The following is an 18,132-nucleotide window of genomic DNA, read 5'->3' as shown; positions in this document are numbered from 1 at the left end:
TTAACGTGTAAGCTCGATAATGAACTCCAGCTCAACCAACCATATTGTAATATCTAAGTAATCATCTTGAAATATGACATTAATAATTGTAATATACACACATCTTATCGTGAGGTTGATTTCACTTCGACATTAGCTTGTCTACATACTTGAGCATAGCCAATTTAAATTAACCTTAGATGCATACAGTTCTACCTATATAATAAAATATGTCTAAGTTACAAGGATGTAACCTTATTTTATCAACCTCAAACAGAAGCCGTTTGTTCAACAGTATTATCCCACTTAACACTTGTCTATTTAGTTTTAACCTTTATATATACAGTCTATGATTTTAACTTGGAGGCTACGATTACAATCGTTAGCACCGATGTAGCTACCACTAGCCACTAACTAACCCAAGCCTTACCATTCATTACGTAGCCGATTAAAATCATTAACACATAAATAAAGCACTCGAATTTCACTTACCGCATTCATGCACCGTCTGTTTTAACCGCAGAGCGAGTCACAATAGTCCGATATATAAGCATGAAGAACAAACAACCACGGCCGGCTTCAAGTTGTGTTTCCTGGATGAGCTGAGCAGGCAGAGTCCCTGTAGCTAGCTTCACGGAGCATGTAGCAGAGAGACAAAAAGCTAACAGCGGCAGGCACTTGACAGAGCCGTCACTCAATGTGACCACGCCCTAATCTATGCACAAACTTTAAGCCCTAATATAAATAAAAGGGTCGCGTTAGAAAACAATTCACTCACAGATCCATAATCATGAAGGTGGAATCTAACTAGGCCTATATCGATAATAAAATGTATGGAGCCAGGGGTAGAAAAATATTTTTTTCTGCTGTAAAATTGGGCATTTTAACATGGGGGTCTATGGAAATTGCTCCTTTGTGAAGCCATCGCCTATCGGCCAATATATGAACTTTGCAGCCAATCTTATTTGTTACAGTGTACCGTGCACCAGGTCCTTATTCAGAATTCTTATCAGAATTCTCTGAGTTTTTATCAACTTTGGTACTTAAAACAGATAAAGTAATTATCGTAGGTGACTTTAATATTCATGTTGACGATGATAAAAATAGCCTTACTGTTGCATTTAACTCTATATTAGATTCTGTTGGTTTTTGTCAGAGTGTAAATAAACCAACCCACTGCTATAATCACACTCTCGACCTTGTTCTGACTTATGGTATTGAAATTGAGCAACTATTAGTCGAACCGCATAATCCTGCTTTATCCGACCATTTCTTAGTAACTTTTGAAGTAGCCTACTGTTACTAGACTACAAAGCATTAGTCAAAAGCTCCTGCAGCAGAAACCTATCTGTTAGTGCTATAGCCAAATTTAAGGAAGAGATTCCACAAATACTTAACTCGATAGCATGTCTGCATGTAAGGGAGGAAACTTATACAAAATGTACACCACCCCAAATTGATCATGTTGTTGATAGTGCTACAGATGCGCTGCGAATAAAATTAGACTCTGTTGCTCCTTTGAAAAAGAAGAAAATAAAACAACATAGATTAGCTCCATGGCATAATGCCGAAAACCGCAAAATAAAGCAAAAGTCGAGACAACTTGAAAGGATATGGCGTTCCACTAAACTTGAAGAATCTCGTTTAATTTGGGGGGGGGGGGAGTCCGTCCGTCCGTCCGTCCGTCCGTCAGTCTGACTGACGGACAACTTCTCACTTCAAAAAAGAAAAAGAAATCTAGACCGCAAAAATAATTAAACAAGCGAGTACCTGTTTTTCCTGGCCAAGGACAGGTTCCTTGAACACAACACAAGCGTAACGTGTCTTCACGTGGTATATGTCTCGTCTGAAAGGAGTGCTGACAGAGAGCACCGGACAGTGTTGCCAACTTGGCGATTTTCTCGTTAAATTTGGCGGATTTCCAAACCCTCCGGCGACTTATTTGTGTCAAAAGCGACTAACGACTAATCTAGCGATTTATAATGGTGTTATTAGCGACTTTTCTGGTGTTTGGAGACTCACATTGTTCTGCAGTTAACGAGCCGCGGGTGCTGCCGTGAGCCCCGCCTCCCTCCCATAGTACTCACAGGCGCTCAGACTGACAGTTGCCTGGCCGCAGCAGAGCTGCTGCTGCAGTCAGAGCAGAGAGGAGACAACCACACTCCCCCGCGTCGAGACTGCAAATGAATTGCGCATGCGCCAACTGCCAAGCCGTCCTGGTTTTGAGCGGGATTTAAATGTTGAATGTAAATGTTTCTTCACTCACTTTCACACTATAATAAATAACTGCCTTTGCTTTGCCTCACACAGCCTCAGTCACTCAATCACCTCGTCCACTGTGTGTGTGCCTCTCTGTGACAAGCTAAACATCATGGCACAGTCTAAATTGTATTCTCAAAAATACAGAAAGGAGTGGGAATCAAACCCTGAGTATAAAGGATGGTTGAAGCCATTTATTGGAGATGACACACGGGCATACTGCCTTTATTGTAAGGGGGATTTCTATGCCAAACTGTCATGTTAAAACCCCAACACATACTCAAAAGGCAAAGACATTTCTGATCTACTGTCGTCTGGATTTAACTCCGGTGGTTTCAAGTTTTGATCCTTGAAGGGTTGGGAACGTTTTTTGCCTACAGCCGCCATTACATGATATGCAAATTAGGCGATGACGTCATTTAGCGACTTCTGGCGACTTTTCGGACAGCCAATAGCTACTTTTCTTACTATGGAGTTGGCAACACTGGCACCGGAACGCCGCTCCAGCCCTTAAAATATTGCAATACCCATAAAGAGCCGTACACATGCCGCAGTGTTTGCGTGGCTGTGTCTTTAGTTGTAAGCACAGTGGCGATCTGTTGTTATTAGCATCTGGTTAGCTAGCTATGCTAACGAATTTAAAGCGCTTTTCTACAACCAGGTGGAAGAGAGCTCTCTCCTGAGAGGCTCAAATAAGCTCAGTGAGGTTAAGGCACACCTTGATATGATCAATATAGTTATTAATGAGACTAAATGAAAAACAGGTATAAAATACTATATGACAGTAACACAAAAGTTGTTAAAAATAACAAGAATAGAGTTTGAAAGGAGAGTGATTTGTAAAATATCCAAAAAGAAAAATATGCTTACAGTTCTGTTTCATATGGGTGTTGAGAGATGTATCCATAGATCTCTTAATGTTGCTCTCAAAGTGTACCAGATTGATGCTTTTAACTTCAATATTTTAAAAAAAATCTTCCCGGGGGACCCCCCTAGAGGAGGTCTAGGTCTCCCCCACTTAAATCATGTTCACATGGATAGGATACTAAATACATTTGCACACATCTTGTGTCCATATCTTTCTGTTTTGGTAGTCATGCCACACCGTGCACATGCATGCATACGTGAGTCATGGTGAGATATCTGGATTAAGAGGTTGCTTTTTCTTTGCACAGCATGAAAGAAAGGCGAAATGAATGGGCTGTGAGTTTAGTTTTTTTAAGCAGAGGTTGAGTTCAATAATTTGTACGACCCTCGGAGGATGTTGTAAAAATTGAAAGGAAAAAGGTTCCCCACCCCTGCTGTAAATAATAATAAAAACCCTTGATTTTTAACTTAACATCTCTGTCTCCTATTGATCTGAGTATATTAAAGAATAGCCAGTTAATTGAAGCATTATAGCACAGGCCTTTGTCAGATGGTATATTACACTGTTTTTTTTCTGCTTCGAATAGTTCTCTCTTTTTTCACCATACCTGTGTTTGCATCACTGTAACCAATGAGCACCTGCATGTGTGTGAGAATGGCCCTGACTCCATGTCAACCCAGATTTACAAACTCCTGGCAGGACAAGCTCAAGCTCAATTCTCACACTGAATTTAAACAAAGTGAGTGAGGGACTGCAATATAAGAGGGAAAGAAAGAGAAACTTTAAAACTGTTCAATTGTTATGATGTGTAAAGACTGATATTGTTCTATAATCGGCTGAAACTGTTAAGTCATGATGTGAAACGGTTAACAAAGAAAAAGGGACTCTCAAGCTGCTGCTACACTTTATTTTATTTATCTAAAATTAAGCACTTTTAAGATGCACATATTTTCAAAAGCTATTTTATTTATTTTCTCTATTTTATTTTGAAATGCAGCCCGAGAGGAACATTACACATATCCACAGTATTTACTGTATATCTGTATAGTTCAATGTTAATTGACAATAAATATTGTTGTTTTTGAATTGTACTTTCTTTATTTGATTGGCAGTCAGTTGTTGATTACATGCAGACGTTGATAAAGCTACAGGTCACTTCAATATATATCACACTAATTCATGAAGCAAGTTAGACATTTTGATGTTCCGGACCTTTGCATGGGGAGATTTTCTCTAACTGGACCTCGTTGAATTTTAGTTGAAGACCCCTGCACTAGATAGTAAACTAGAATGCTTTTCAGCCATAAACCTTGAACAATTAAATTCAATGATTCTCTCTTCTAAACCATCAATGTGTATGTTAGACCCAATTCCAACTAAGCTGTTGAAGGAAGTTTTTCCATTAATTAGCACTTCTTTGTTAAATATTATGAATATGTCTTTATTATCAGGCTATGTTCCACAATCATTCAAAGTAGCAGTGATAAAACCGCTTCTTAAAAAGCACAACCTCGATCCAGAGGTTTTAGCCAATTATAGACCTATTTCTAATCTTCCGTTCCTCTCAAAAATTCTTGAGAAAGCGGTCGCAAAACAGTTGTGTGATTACTTAAAAAACAATGATTTATTTGAAGATTTTCAGTCTGGCTTTAGAACACATCATAGCACAGAGACAGCTCTGGTTAAAGTCACAAATGACATTCTAATAGCCTCTGACAAGGGACGTGTCTCTATTGTTGTTTTGCTCGATCTCAGTGCTTCATTTGATACTATCGACCATGATATCTTATTGCAAAGACTAGAGCACTTAGTTGGCATACAGGGAACTGCTTTAGGCTGGTTTAGGTCCTATCTATCTGAACGCTCTCAGTTTGTACGTGTCAATGATGAATCTTCCACGCAAACCAAAGTTAGGCATGGAGTGCCACAGGGCTCAGTGCTCGGACCTATTTTGTTCACATTATATATGCTTCCATTAGGCAATATTATAAGGAATCATTCTGTACATTTTCATTGTTATGCGGATGATACTCAACTATATTTATCAATCAAGCCTGATGAAATTAATCATCTAAATAAAATTCAAGACTGCCTCAAGGACTTAAAAACGTGGATGACCTTAAACTTTTTGATGTTAAACACGACCAAAACTGAAGTTATTGTACTTGGCCCGAATAATCTACGAAACAAATTATCTAAGGATATACTAACTATGGATGGCATTAATTTGGCCTCCAGTGAGACTGTAAGGAATCTTGGTGTTATATTTGATCAGGATTTATCCTTTAACGCCCACATAAAATCAATTTCAAGGACCGCCTACTTCCATCTACGTAACATTGCAAAAATCAGGCATATATTGCCTCAAAACGATGCAGAGAAACTAGTCCATGCATTTGTTACTTCAAGGCTGGATTATTGTAACTCTTTATTATCAGGGTGTACCAAGAAGTCAGTCAAGTCGCTTCAGCTGATTCAAAATGCTGCAGCTCGTGTACTAACCAGAGTTAGGAAAAGGGACCACATTACTCCTGTTCTGGCTGCCTTACACTGGCTCCCTATAGAACACAGGATATCATTTAAAATTCTTCTTCTCGCCTACAAAGCCCTTAATGGGCAGGCGCCATCTTACCTTAAAGAACTCATTATACCCTACTGTCCTACTAGGGCATTGCGTTCCAAGAATGCAGGGTTGTTGGTTGTTCCTAGAGTCTCTAAAAGTACAATGGGAGCCAGAACCTTTTCTTATCAAGCTCCACATTTGTGGAATCAGCTTCCAGTTTGTGTTCGGGCGGCAGACACCCTATCCGTTTTTAAGAGTGCGCTTAAGACCTTCCTTTTTGATAAAGCTTATAGTTAGGGCTGATTAGATTCAGCCCCTAGTTTTGCTGATATAGGCTTAGTTTGTTGGGGGACATCTTACTTCTTCCTTCTCTCTGTCTATACCTGTGTACTCTCATGTTCCGATTAACCCAGCTTCCCCAAATTTCTTTCTTTTTGGTGTCTATATACGCTGGGATCCGGAGTCATGGATGATTCTGCGCTCCTGAATCGCGAGCCCTGGATCTTGAATCGTGGCTGTGGTCCTGGATCATAGGTCCTGGATGGATATCCTCGTGGATTCATCTTCCTATTATACACACATGCATTTCCAAACATTTGGACTACCTATGTTGCAAATGTATTATCTTTTCAATTTACACACGGCATCTATTGCACGTCTGTCCGTCCTGGGAGAGGGATCCCTCCTCTGTTGCTCTCCCTGAGGTTTCTCCCATTTTTCCCTTTAAACTGTGGGTTTTCTTCGGAAGTTTTTACTTGTACGATGTGAGGGTCTAAGGACAGAGGGTGTCGTATTGTCATACTGATATTTTGTACAAACTGTAAAGTCCACTGAGACAAATGTAACATTTGTGATATTGGGCTATATAAATAAACATTGATTGATTGATTGATTGAACTGCAGTGTGTGGCACTTCCGTATTGGCGTCCCGGCTCTTCCCCCGAGTTTGCTGCTTGGTCCATAGTTTCTCTTCACTGTAGGGACTGCTGCTTTTGTCTTTGTTAATTTTTGTAAAGTTATGTGTAATGCTCATTCATTTTAACATGGATTGCCCAGAAGAACACCACAAGATGTGAGGGAAAATATTTTTTGTAGGATTGTCATATATTTTCTGTCTTGACCTGCATGCAAACACCAGAGATATTTATAAGTCACAAAGGTTGGCAATGCTTCAAGGCTGTGGGATGCTTTGACCTGTCACAAAGATCTGCAGTATACTTCCTTCCTCTGATTCTAATTACCTTTTTGTTTTGTTACTTCCCATTGTAAAGCGTCCTTGGGTTTCGTGAAAGGCGCTATATAAATTGAAATTATTATTATTATTATTACCTGCTAACAGTGTTGGTTTCCTGTCAGCTTCCACAAATAGCACCTTTGTAGATTCACAGACTGATTGATTCGGATTTATCCTAATTTTCTCTCAGACCATCACTCATCAATACGTGCAGCAATCACATGCTGCACGTTTGGTGAATGCTCATCAGGTCATCCTTTTAGTTTCTTATTGGAGACTTTATCTGGCCTGACTGAAGCCACACACCTACACAGCCATCTGCCTGGCTGCAATCAGTACGACTTCAAAGGCTGTTACAAACAGCACTGGGGAGAAGAAATAAATCATTGCATTTCCCACGTACATCTGTTTTCACGCAGTTATGAGATCTTGTAAAGCTGCAGGCTGCTGAAGTACCTTATGATCAGCGTCTTTATGCATTCTGGGATATGGAAGAAGGCCAGTGTGAGGCTGATGAGCTGGTGCAGAACCAACCTAGTCAAGTGTCTAGCCAAAATAAATGTATGTCTAAAAGTGAAACTCCTGAAAGGAAAGAGGCAAGCAACATACATTTTTTCATTACATTTAATGAAAACATATATGTTGCTTCATGTAAAATAAGTTTGTATGCAGCCGAGGAGATTCTTGGTTTTTTCCTAGAAATGGACACGTTGACAATTACTTTTGTTGCATCACCCTCGTTTTATACCTCTTCATACAGTTTAGTGTGAGGGAGAGGTCAAGGAGGGAGTGGGATGTAGCCAGGGGGAAACTATTTAGTTTCAAGCAGAGTGAACGTCTTGTAGTATGTCAAACATACTTAACAAAAATATAAACGCAACACTTTTGTTTTTGCTCCCATTTTTCATGAGATGAACTCAAAGATCTAAAACATTTTCTATATACACAAAATAACCATTTCTCTCAAATATTGTTCACAAATCCGAACAAATCTGTGATAGTGAGCACTTCTCCTTTGCTGAGATAATCCATCCCACCTCACAGGTGTGGCATATCAAGATGCTGATTAGACAGCATGATTATTGCACAGGTGTGCCTTAGGCTGGCCACAATAAAAGGCCACTCTGAAACGTGCATTTTTGCTTTATTGGGGGGGTCTGGGGGGGTTCGAAAACCAGTCAGTATCTGGTGTGAGGGGTAGTGGTGGGGTTATGGTATGGGCAGGCGTATGTTATGGACGACGAACACATTTTCTCTTCAAGCAAGATCATACCACAGTAAGTGCTGGTGAATCAGATACAAGGCCTACGTTAAATCAAGTACTTTTTATTTTTGATCAGCAATAACTTAATTGCCAAGGTACAGTCGAAATATATGCGTTTTCAGTTTGCGACGGAAGACATGCAGAGTTCCTGCTCTTCTGATGTCAACGGGTAGCTCCAGGGCCGCCCCTCTCTACACGCAGATCACGCAGACTGCATGGGGCCTCACCTTGCGGAGGGAGCCTCATCTGAAGCGCAAAGCGCAGTTTCGTTGTACATGCTCCACTAGCCCCCGGTTGACGCTCGCGAAACAGAGGGCCTCATCACATAACTTTGATAACGTGGGGCCACGCAAAGTTGGCCAGCGGCAAGTCGATTGGCTGATGCTGAGTGTAGTGCACGTGCTGGAGTATATGGATTAACCAAGGCCTGGATGTATGAAGGAGCTGTTCCCTTCACAGCTCGGTAGGCCAGCACCAGTGTCTTGAAGCGGATTCTTGCATCCACTGAGAACCTGGGGAGGTTGAAGAAGAAGAAGAAGATTTGATTTGCATTTGCTTTAAAACATACACCCACCCTGCAAAAGAGTCGGAACAAACCTAATACATTACACAATCAAATAAATAAATAAACAGATTTTCATGACTACCAAATAAATATAATTTGAAAACCCCATTTGAAAGTGTTTTACCCATTTAAAAACATCCTCTTTTACACACTTTAAAAACAAAAACTACACCTATCCTTTAAAACTTCAATATTAGAGTCATTCTCCCCCAGTGACAGAACCTGCCCAACAGCCCACACATCCAGAAACTCCTGCAGATGATTGATCAGCGTATAGTACGCATGCTCCACCCTCAGACGCGCTGCCACCAGACCCCTCAGACAGAGCACTGCATCCGTCCATCCCACTCCAGCAAGTTTGGTTCTTCCTACTTTTCCAGATTGCTAATTTTGCAGAAGAAGAAGAAGAAGAAGAGTATATACTTTATCAATCCCTTACAGGCAGTGGTGTAGTAGTGGGGATTTTTTTACTGGGGGGACGCTATTTTAATTAGGTCATCCCAGAGCCATATAATAGAAGAGTTACGACAACGGAAGTCCAAAAACGGTTATCGTCACGTGGTTCATGTAGAAGAGGATCGTTCCCCGGAAGTTCATGGCGGGCAATGTGAATGCATTGATAACAGGAGATAGAACTACGATTTTTGGTAATTATTAGTGAATAAAGGTTTTGATTTGCAATATTTATACAACAAATCGATCTGTGTATGTATTTACATCAATATGTTTTAAAAAATAAAATAGAATTTGCTAATATTAAGTGATAATATTAGAATTAGTGTGAACAACTAGTTTACATGTTAGGCTAACAGTGCCTTGGTTAAAGAGCCTGTTGCTGTTTATTTATAGCTTTGAATTCTTTAAAACCAATATTATCTTCTTAAACTTGTATGGTAGTCAGGAGCATCACTTTCTAAGGTTTATTGATATATTTAGAGGGAGGGGATCTAAAGTAATGCTTTAAAATTCAGATTAGATTAATGTCTACCATTTTCTTAAATTCATGGTAGTTTCAGTAATCCCATGGTAATTGAGGACACAAGTTATCTAAATGACTAATGTCATCTTTATGGCTTTCAGAAAGGACAGGAGACCGACAGGTGACTATCAAAGGACTAGCAGCAGCAGCATGATGATGATGTTAAATGTGTTGTTTTAGGAACATCCATTGCAAATACATGGAATTCAATAAACATTGAATAGCATATCATGCAGTTTGTCTGTGCCTTTTCCTCCGTGTTGTCCTGGTTTGCTGTGCTGCCTCCCAGTCGCCACCATGGTTTGCTGTGCTGCCTGGGGATGCTCCAATCGCTCAGAGAAAGGAGTACGAATGTACAGCTTCCCCACTGACACAGAGCGGAGGAAGTAGGAGCAATTTTACAACCAACAGCAACAAAATATGTGATTTATATACAAACACTGCATTTGCACTTTTTCACAAAACGAAAACCACACCATTGGGAAAGCTTAATGTTTTGTTTAATACAAAAAACAGGGAAAGGCTTGAAAAACACTGAGTTGAGACTCAGGGTGCAGGGTGAGGGTCTCAGTGCAGGTATTCAGGCTCCATTGAATCCCCCTCTGGTTCTTGTGCTGAAAGAGGGATAAACAGACAGGAGAAAGGGTTATACACACCTATATAGCACACCTATTGGATGGGAAATTGCCTTGGGGAGATAAGGTGTGGTCTTTGTTCCCAACTGAAGTTATGGAACTTTATTATTTGTGAGTTTAATAAAGTATGACAAATGGCATCAGTAACATATGTGATATGAATTTCTATAAAGTTGTCTCACATTCTTGGTCATATTGTATATTCAGTATGTAATGAGTATAACATGTCCAGTAAGTATAAAGTGTTTCCTAATACTGTGTATTCAACCACTATGGAATATGTATGTGGGCAGACAAAACTGAGTTGTTCTGTGTGTGAAGTAACCTCAAGTCACTCCGCAGGCACATTTTGATGCAGACCAGTTTGTCAAGACAAAAAAGGGCAAGACTAGGCTGAGAACAGAGGCTATACCCACCATCTTCGTGCATCGCCCTGTGGTCAAAAAGAGAAGGGCCCCTGCACCACGATTCACCCCGGGACCTGTATCTACAAACAGGGGCGGACTGGGACTAAAATTCAGCCCTGGAAACTGACCCAGTCCGGCCACATGAAATATCAAATGTTAGAAATTCGCTGTTTATTATTTAAAGTTTTACGTCCGATTCGCTCCTTTTTTCCTCTCTGTGCACAGCTCCAGTTTGGGCATTGGCCTGTCATCAGATTACATTTTTAGTTGCTGCTGTAGCGGAAGTTTAGTACAATTATTTTTTGATGAAATACTCCAAATCTCCACCCTCCATAATTGCAATTGCTTCAGTTGCTTACTACTTTTTAAGGGTGGTGATGACAGTTACAGTACGAACTGAAGTTGATGCGATTTGATTGGATTGTGAGGCATGAGTGAGCCTCATCTGATTGGTCAATCCCTCCATTTCTTTTCAACAAGGGAAGCCAATTTTGGCTTGCCTCCTCTCGCAACAGAGTGCAATCTACTGTTTCATCATAACATCTAGAGGGGCGCTGTTTCACTCTTTGTAAAATACTCAAAGAGAATGGGGGAGAGACAGGCCGACAGAATAATTACCGAAACTAAACAAAGTGTTTTTATTTATTTATTAATATTATAACTACAATCCAAAAAAACAGGGGAAGCCTGGCATCCCTTGGCCTCCAGGAGAAAACGCCACTGAGTTCAAGGGATAATTCTCACCCACCTCTTGCTCTTGCCCTGCACGTGTATGTGCCAGTTGAGCTGGTTCTTCCACCAGCTCAACTCTCTGTCCCTCATCATGAACGCAGGAGGCTGGCTGTATATCTGAACTCACGCCCTTATCATTCTCTTCATCATCTTGCACTTGTTCTAAGCTGCTGCTGATAGTACTTGTAGCAGCGCTGCTGCCAAAAAGGTCTGTCAATTTGCGACATTGATATGCTTCACCTGCGAGTGACTTCACCTTTTTCTCTCTTGCCTTCTCGGCCCCACCTTTTTCTTTTTGTTTTCTTTGATTTGTATCCATGTTTTTTCATTCTCCCTGTCTGCCGCGGCGTCTAATCCCTTCTCTTCGTGTAGCCGGTCTTTTTTCTTCTTCGTGTGTGATTATTTGACAGATAAGAACCACACAACTGCATTAGCGCCCTCTGTCGGCCGTCAGTGCAATTTAAATGATGACGTTAAACTATTTTTTTTTTTAAAGGGCCGGCCGGCCGTCAACGGACCTTGACGGCCGGCCGTTCTGTGGTTCTCCAGATTCTACAGATGGCCAGTCCGCCCCTGTCTACAAAGCCCATAGCTCATGATCACAGCGATAGTGTGAAAGGTGACACAGGTATAATAAGTATGAACTTCCCGTTTAGAAGCCCTTCTTCTCTAATTCAACAACGTTGGACCAAATAGACATTAAGAGAACGGAATTTACAATTAAAAGGCTGTTCAACGTGTGTTGCTAACTTGCTTCGGTATCCTAGCTTGATCTGTTATCTGTAAACGTTCCCTAAATCTACTAATTTAGGGATAATCCAATGACATCCTTTAATACACATATTCAATTGAATCAGATGTACTGATAATATCCGCAATATAAATCTTTAAACTTCTTCTTACCTTTAAAAGTCCGTCACGAACGGTCTATTATGCTGCAACTCCACAGCTCTGCTAGCCTTGGCGCTAACTTCCGGGGAACGATTGAGAGGCTCCACGATCCGCCATTGCTGTAAAAAAGTGGTCCATTGGAGTGAACGGAGATGTCATAACTCTTCTATTATATGGCTCTGGGTCATCCCAAACAATGCCACACAAGTGCGCATGCGCGCAGTGCACTCACAAAACGGGCAGACAGGTCCACAGAAACTACCGGTATGCTTAGTCCTACTTTAGTTACTGTACTGCAAAAAGCAGACGGCGCTGCGCTCAACACACACACAGACTCAAAACCATGGACACACTGGCACATAAGTTACATAAACAATTTATAGGCCTAAATTGCATAAACTACAGTATTGCAACTAAGCAGACAGTGCTGCTTCTCTCTCTATCTCTCCACTTTCAACTTTAAATCTATTTAAAACTCATAACAAACAAACAAAATGTCCAAAGTTGTCCTGAAATTAACTTATTAAATAAACAAAACGAAAAATATAGCCATACTTATGCAAACAACATTGAATCTGGACTTGACATTATTCTGATTATAATTGCAAATAAGCAGACAGCGCTACCGCGCTGCCACACACACACACACACACACACACACACACACACACACACACACACACACACACACACACACACACACACACACACACACACACACACACACACACACACACACACACACACACACACACACACACACACACACACACACACACACACACACACACACACACACACACACACACACACCTTGGGTTTTGAAGACTGATAAATCCGAAATGGATGAACAAACTTTGCAGCCCAGTTTCCCAGCTTTGCAGTCTATCCACGGGTAAGCCTCTTGTTTCCTCCGCCACATCTCCTCCGTCCATACCTCTGGGAAAGGTGAGCTTGAGCTAGCTAGAGGAACGTTGCTAGCGCAGCTAACGTGCACGTTAGCTAGCATTATCCACGTCTTTAGGCGGCTCTTCTGATGATGTATTACTAGCAGCTTCACTTGTAGCTTCGGTGCTAGCCTCTTTCTTCTTGTGAATTATATTCTTTTTTAGAAAAGAAGTCAAGTAAAACATGTTAGCCTGCCATTATAGAGCTTTTTCGTTAGTGTTCTTAAGGGAAGGAGCTGCCGCAAAATCGGCGGGCGCGGCGAGCTGGCTCGCCGTGGGCGTGTCAGTGACCGCGGGGTCACGAGCGTGATGATGATGAATCATACTTTTTTAAGGAAATCGTTTTTATTTTTTATTATAATTACTGTGAAATGTATTATGTTTTCGTCATTATTACAACACATACACACTTGCAACTGATAACACTGGCAATGATTTTATATTTATTAGACTTAAAAAAAAGATCATGCTCCAAATAAGTGGGGGTACGGCGTACCCCCGCGTCCAACGCCCACTACACCACTGCTTACAGGGAAATGTATTTCCCCACTCTGTTGTGTTTACACACATTACACACACAGGGGAGGATAGAGTGGTGAAGTCACACCCATCTACTTCCGGTCCATGGGACCTTATTTCGGAAAAAATAATGTATTGAAGTCAATGGAGAGAGAAAACTTATCTTTCAATCCCGTTTGAATTGTGCCATGAATTACACATATGATGTTTGTCAATCTTAAACAATAATTTCCATGTAAAAAAAGTCACAGTTTGTCGTAAAACTGTTGAAATATAAGACTATGAAAAATACGTAACTAGAAAGACTAAAAATCCCAGAGTGAACCTCAATGTCCGTTTTACGGGTTTTCTCCTAAACGGCGACATGAGGAGAGCCGCTGTGTAATACAGCGTGTGGAGGTGCATAAGCCAGCTGTTTGTTACCTGTACGGTTAACAGACAGCGGGGCTCGCCGTTTGAGCCGGCTGTAACCTGTTGGTTAGCAGGGCTCGCGGCACAAGCCAGCTGTAATTAACCAGTAGGTTATTAAACAGCAGGGCTTGACGGTTAAACCTGATGCTCCTAACCTGTCTGTTATAGGCAGCACGGTTTTTCTCTGTCCCAGATGCGCCTATACTACACACGGTCGTAATGAGCCTAGGGCTGTTATTACGCACTGTGTGAATAGCACTGCACACACCTCCGCTCATTCCCTCAGCGGGTTTGAGCGTGAACGCGCCTCAATGTCCAGTTTACGAGCCTTCTCCGAAACAGACAGGATGAGAGCCGGTGTGAGATGCAGCGTGTGGAGGGCCCCTCGCAGCCTTTTCGGTCCGGGCCCCTCTTGGGCTGCTTCACGGGCAACGGCGGCGAGGGCTCTGACGTGGCTCATCACCATGACAACCACAGCATATCCAAAACAGGCGTGCGCTCTCAGAGTATTACTCAGAGTGGCGACACGTGTATTCGATGGACAGATTGATAATAATAAGCAGCAAGGCCCGGGTAAGCCGGCTTCCCCTAACCTGTCGGTTATAGGCAGCATGGCTCACTGCATAACCGGCTGTCTTTAAAACCTGTTGGGTTTTAGACAGCTCGGATTTTTTTCCTCTGTCCCAAACCTACCTCCTACACACGGTCGTAATGAGCCACGAGTGCCATTATTACAGTGTGGACAGCACTGCACACACCTCCGCTCATCCCTTAGGGGTGTTGAGCGTGAACGCACCTTAAATGTTCGGTTTACGAGCCTTCTCCTAAACGCGACATAAGGAGAGCCTGTGTGAAATGCAACGTCTGGAGGGCTCTGGCGTGGCTCGTCACCATGACAACCACAGCACATCCAGAGCAGGTTCGCGCCTTGAGTGACGGCGCGTGGGTTAGATGGACAGAGGGAAGTTAATATGCAGCAAGGCTCCCCGGTTAAGCCAGCTGCCAATAGCCTATTGGTTACTTGGCAGCATGGCTCGCTGCCTAAGCCGGCTGTTTTTTTTTAACTTATCAGTTAATAAAACAGCTGGGCTTGCTATTCAAATCCGTCTACCGTAAACGTTTTGGGTTTAGGCAGCATGGATTTTTCCTCTGTCTCAGACACCTCCTACCCACGGTCGTAATAAGCCCACGGAGGGCCATTATTACGCCTCGTGTGGACAGCACTGCACACACCTCCGCTCATCCCTTAGGGGTGTTGAGTGTGAACGCGCAGTTTACGAGTATTCTCCTAAACAACGATATATTGAGAGCCTGTGTGGAAGGCAGCGTGTGGAGGGCTCTGGCATGGTTTGTCACCAACCACAGCACAGCCAGAGAATGTACACCCGGCGCTATCAGAGTACTGTATGGTACTCAGGGTGGCGGCGAGTGTGTCTGATGGACAGATGGATGAGCAGGCGGATGGGCAGAGGGTAGTCTCTGCAATTCGCCTCTCCCCCCTTCTTCGGGATACAGGAAGTCCTGTCATCCCAGGAACAGTGTCTCGCGCTCCGTGCAGAGCGGCAGGAACTCTGGTTAAAGAAAGCCTTTTCCCGGGGTTCCTCAAAGGGAAGAAAATCAGGGGTTGTTACTCCCGCTATTTTCGGGTCCCGAAGGAGACGGGGCGGGGGGAATGAGACCCATCCTCGGCTGTCAGTGTCCAACAAGGGAATGGCCTTTTCCCATGCTGACGATCCAACAGGTGCTGGAGTGTGTTCACCAGGGAGGTGCACATCCATAGTCCGGAAGGATGCTTACCTCCACGTAACCATCATCCCAAAACACAGCAAATTCCTGCGTTTCTCATTCCTGGCTCCACACACTTTTTTCAAAGTGGGTGGAGACGGTTGGAGCAGCTACCCAGAATAGGGATGAGGGTTATTTTGCCTGGACGACCGGCTGTGGCTGGCTCGCTCCAGGGAGGAAGCGGTTTTTCAGACGATACAGTTCGTATCTCATCTGTCAAGCCTGGGTTTCATTATCAACTGGAAGAAGAGCTGTCCTCTTCCCTCCCAGACATTTAACTGGGAGTGGAATTGAACTCAGCCCGCATGAGAGCGCGACTCTCACAGCAGAGAAGGGAGAAAATGACAGCTCTCCTCCGGTGCAGCTGTTAACCTGTCGGTTAGCAGGCAGCACGGTTTTTCCTCTGTCCCAGATGTGCCTACTACACACGGTCGTAATGAGCCCAGGGCTGTTATTACGCACTGTGTGAATAGCACTGCACACACCTCCGCTCATTCTTCAACAGGTTTGAGCGTGAACGCGCCTCAATGTCCAGTTTACGAGCCTTCTCCTAAACAGAGCCAGGATGAGAGCCGGTGTGAGATGCAGTGTGTGGAGGCCCCCTCGCAGCCTTTTCAGACCGGGCCCCTCTTGGGTTGCTTCACGGGCAACGGCGGCGAGGGCTCTGACGTGGCTCGTCACCATGACAACCACAGCACATCCAGAGCAGGTCGCGCGCTCTCAGAGTATTACTCAGAGTGGCGACGTGCGTGTTCGATGGACAGATGAATAATAATAAGCAGCAAGGCTCACCGTTTAAGCCGGCTGCCCCTGACCTGTCGGTTATAGGCAGCATGGCTCGCTGCATAAACCGGCTGTCTTTAAAAACCTATTGGTTTTTAAGCAGCTCGGACAGCTCTCCTCCGGCGCGTCACACCCCGCGGGGCGGTGACAGCCCTCTCCGTGATGCAGCTGTTAGGTATGATATCAGCTGGTCACGTGGTGATCGCCCTGGGTCTCCTTCACAGTGAGGAGACGCCAGAGGTGGTTTATTTGCCTGCGTATCGACCACGTGCGTCAGAGGAGACGCATGGTGTACATTCCTCCTTCCGTGGGTTTGGATTGAACCCACTGGAAAAATCTCCACGTCAGTGGGGGTGCCCCTGAGCAGAGTGACGTCACACACCACAGTGTTCACAGACGCATCTCTCGCAGGCTGAGGAACGTGCATGTCGCAGGCAGTGGGGGGACAGTGGCTGGCTCACATGTCTCTCCATATAAACGTGCTGGAATTACTATATCAAGTAATCCAGCACTTCGCCCTGTTGCTGTACAATCAACATGTGTTGATTCGAACAGACAACAAAGCAGCGGCGGCCTACATAAATCGCCAGGGAGGTGTCCGATCAGCGCAGCTGCTGAACACACATCCTACACAGCCAAATGGACAATGTTCCGTTTGGTGAGTAGGGAAAATCCTGGACCCCGATGGGCCCCCTGCCTCGTGCTGTCGTTCCTCCAGCTGTTGCTGGACAGGAATTGGCTTATAGCACGGTCGAAACATATGCTGTGGCCATTTCATCTTGCCACGTAGATTGGTGTCAGCACGGTGTGTAGTCACCCTCTGACAAAACGTTTTCTACGGGGAGCACAGAGACTCAGACCTGTGTCACGCGCTTTGGCGCCTCAATGGGTTTCGGCTTTAGTGTTACGCGCACTGAGTAAAGCTCCATTTGAACCTTTAGATCAGGTTCCCCTGAAGTTTTTGTCAGCCAAAGTAGCTCTGCTCTTGGCTCTGACATCAGCTAAAAGGGTGAGTGATTGGTCTGCTTTCTCTGTGGCTCCGTCATATCTCCGGATCCAAGGAGATGGCAGCTTAGCTGTTTGGCACCCTAACCCGGTTTTTATGCCAAAGGTTATCACAAGCTCGTTTTAGATCGAGAGTGATAACTTTGGATGGCTTCTTTCCTCCTCCTCACCTCCTTTACGGCGTTGCACGGAGGAATGACAGTGAAAGACATTTGCACTGCTGCATCTTGGTCTTCCCCCTGTTCTTTTATTCGTTTGTATTTGAGGGATTTCTCCCATTCCTCTCTGACACATTCAGTACTGAAT

The sequence above is a fragment of the Gymnodraco acuticeps genome, unplaced genomic scaffold (genome assembly GCF_902827175.1).
Source record: "Gymnodraco acuticeps unplaced genomic scaffold, fGymAcu1.1, whole genome shotgun sequence".
Lineage (NCBI taxonomy): Eukaryota > Metazoa > Chordata > Actinopteri > Perciformes > Bathydraconidae > Gymnodraco > Gymnodraco acuticeps.
This window is presented reverse-complemented; position numbering follows the sequence as displayed.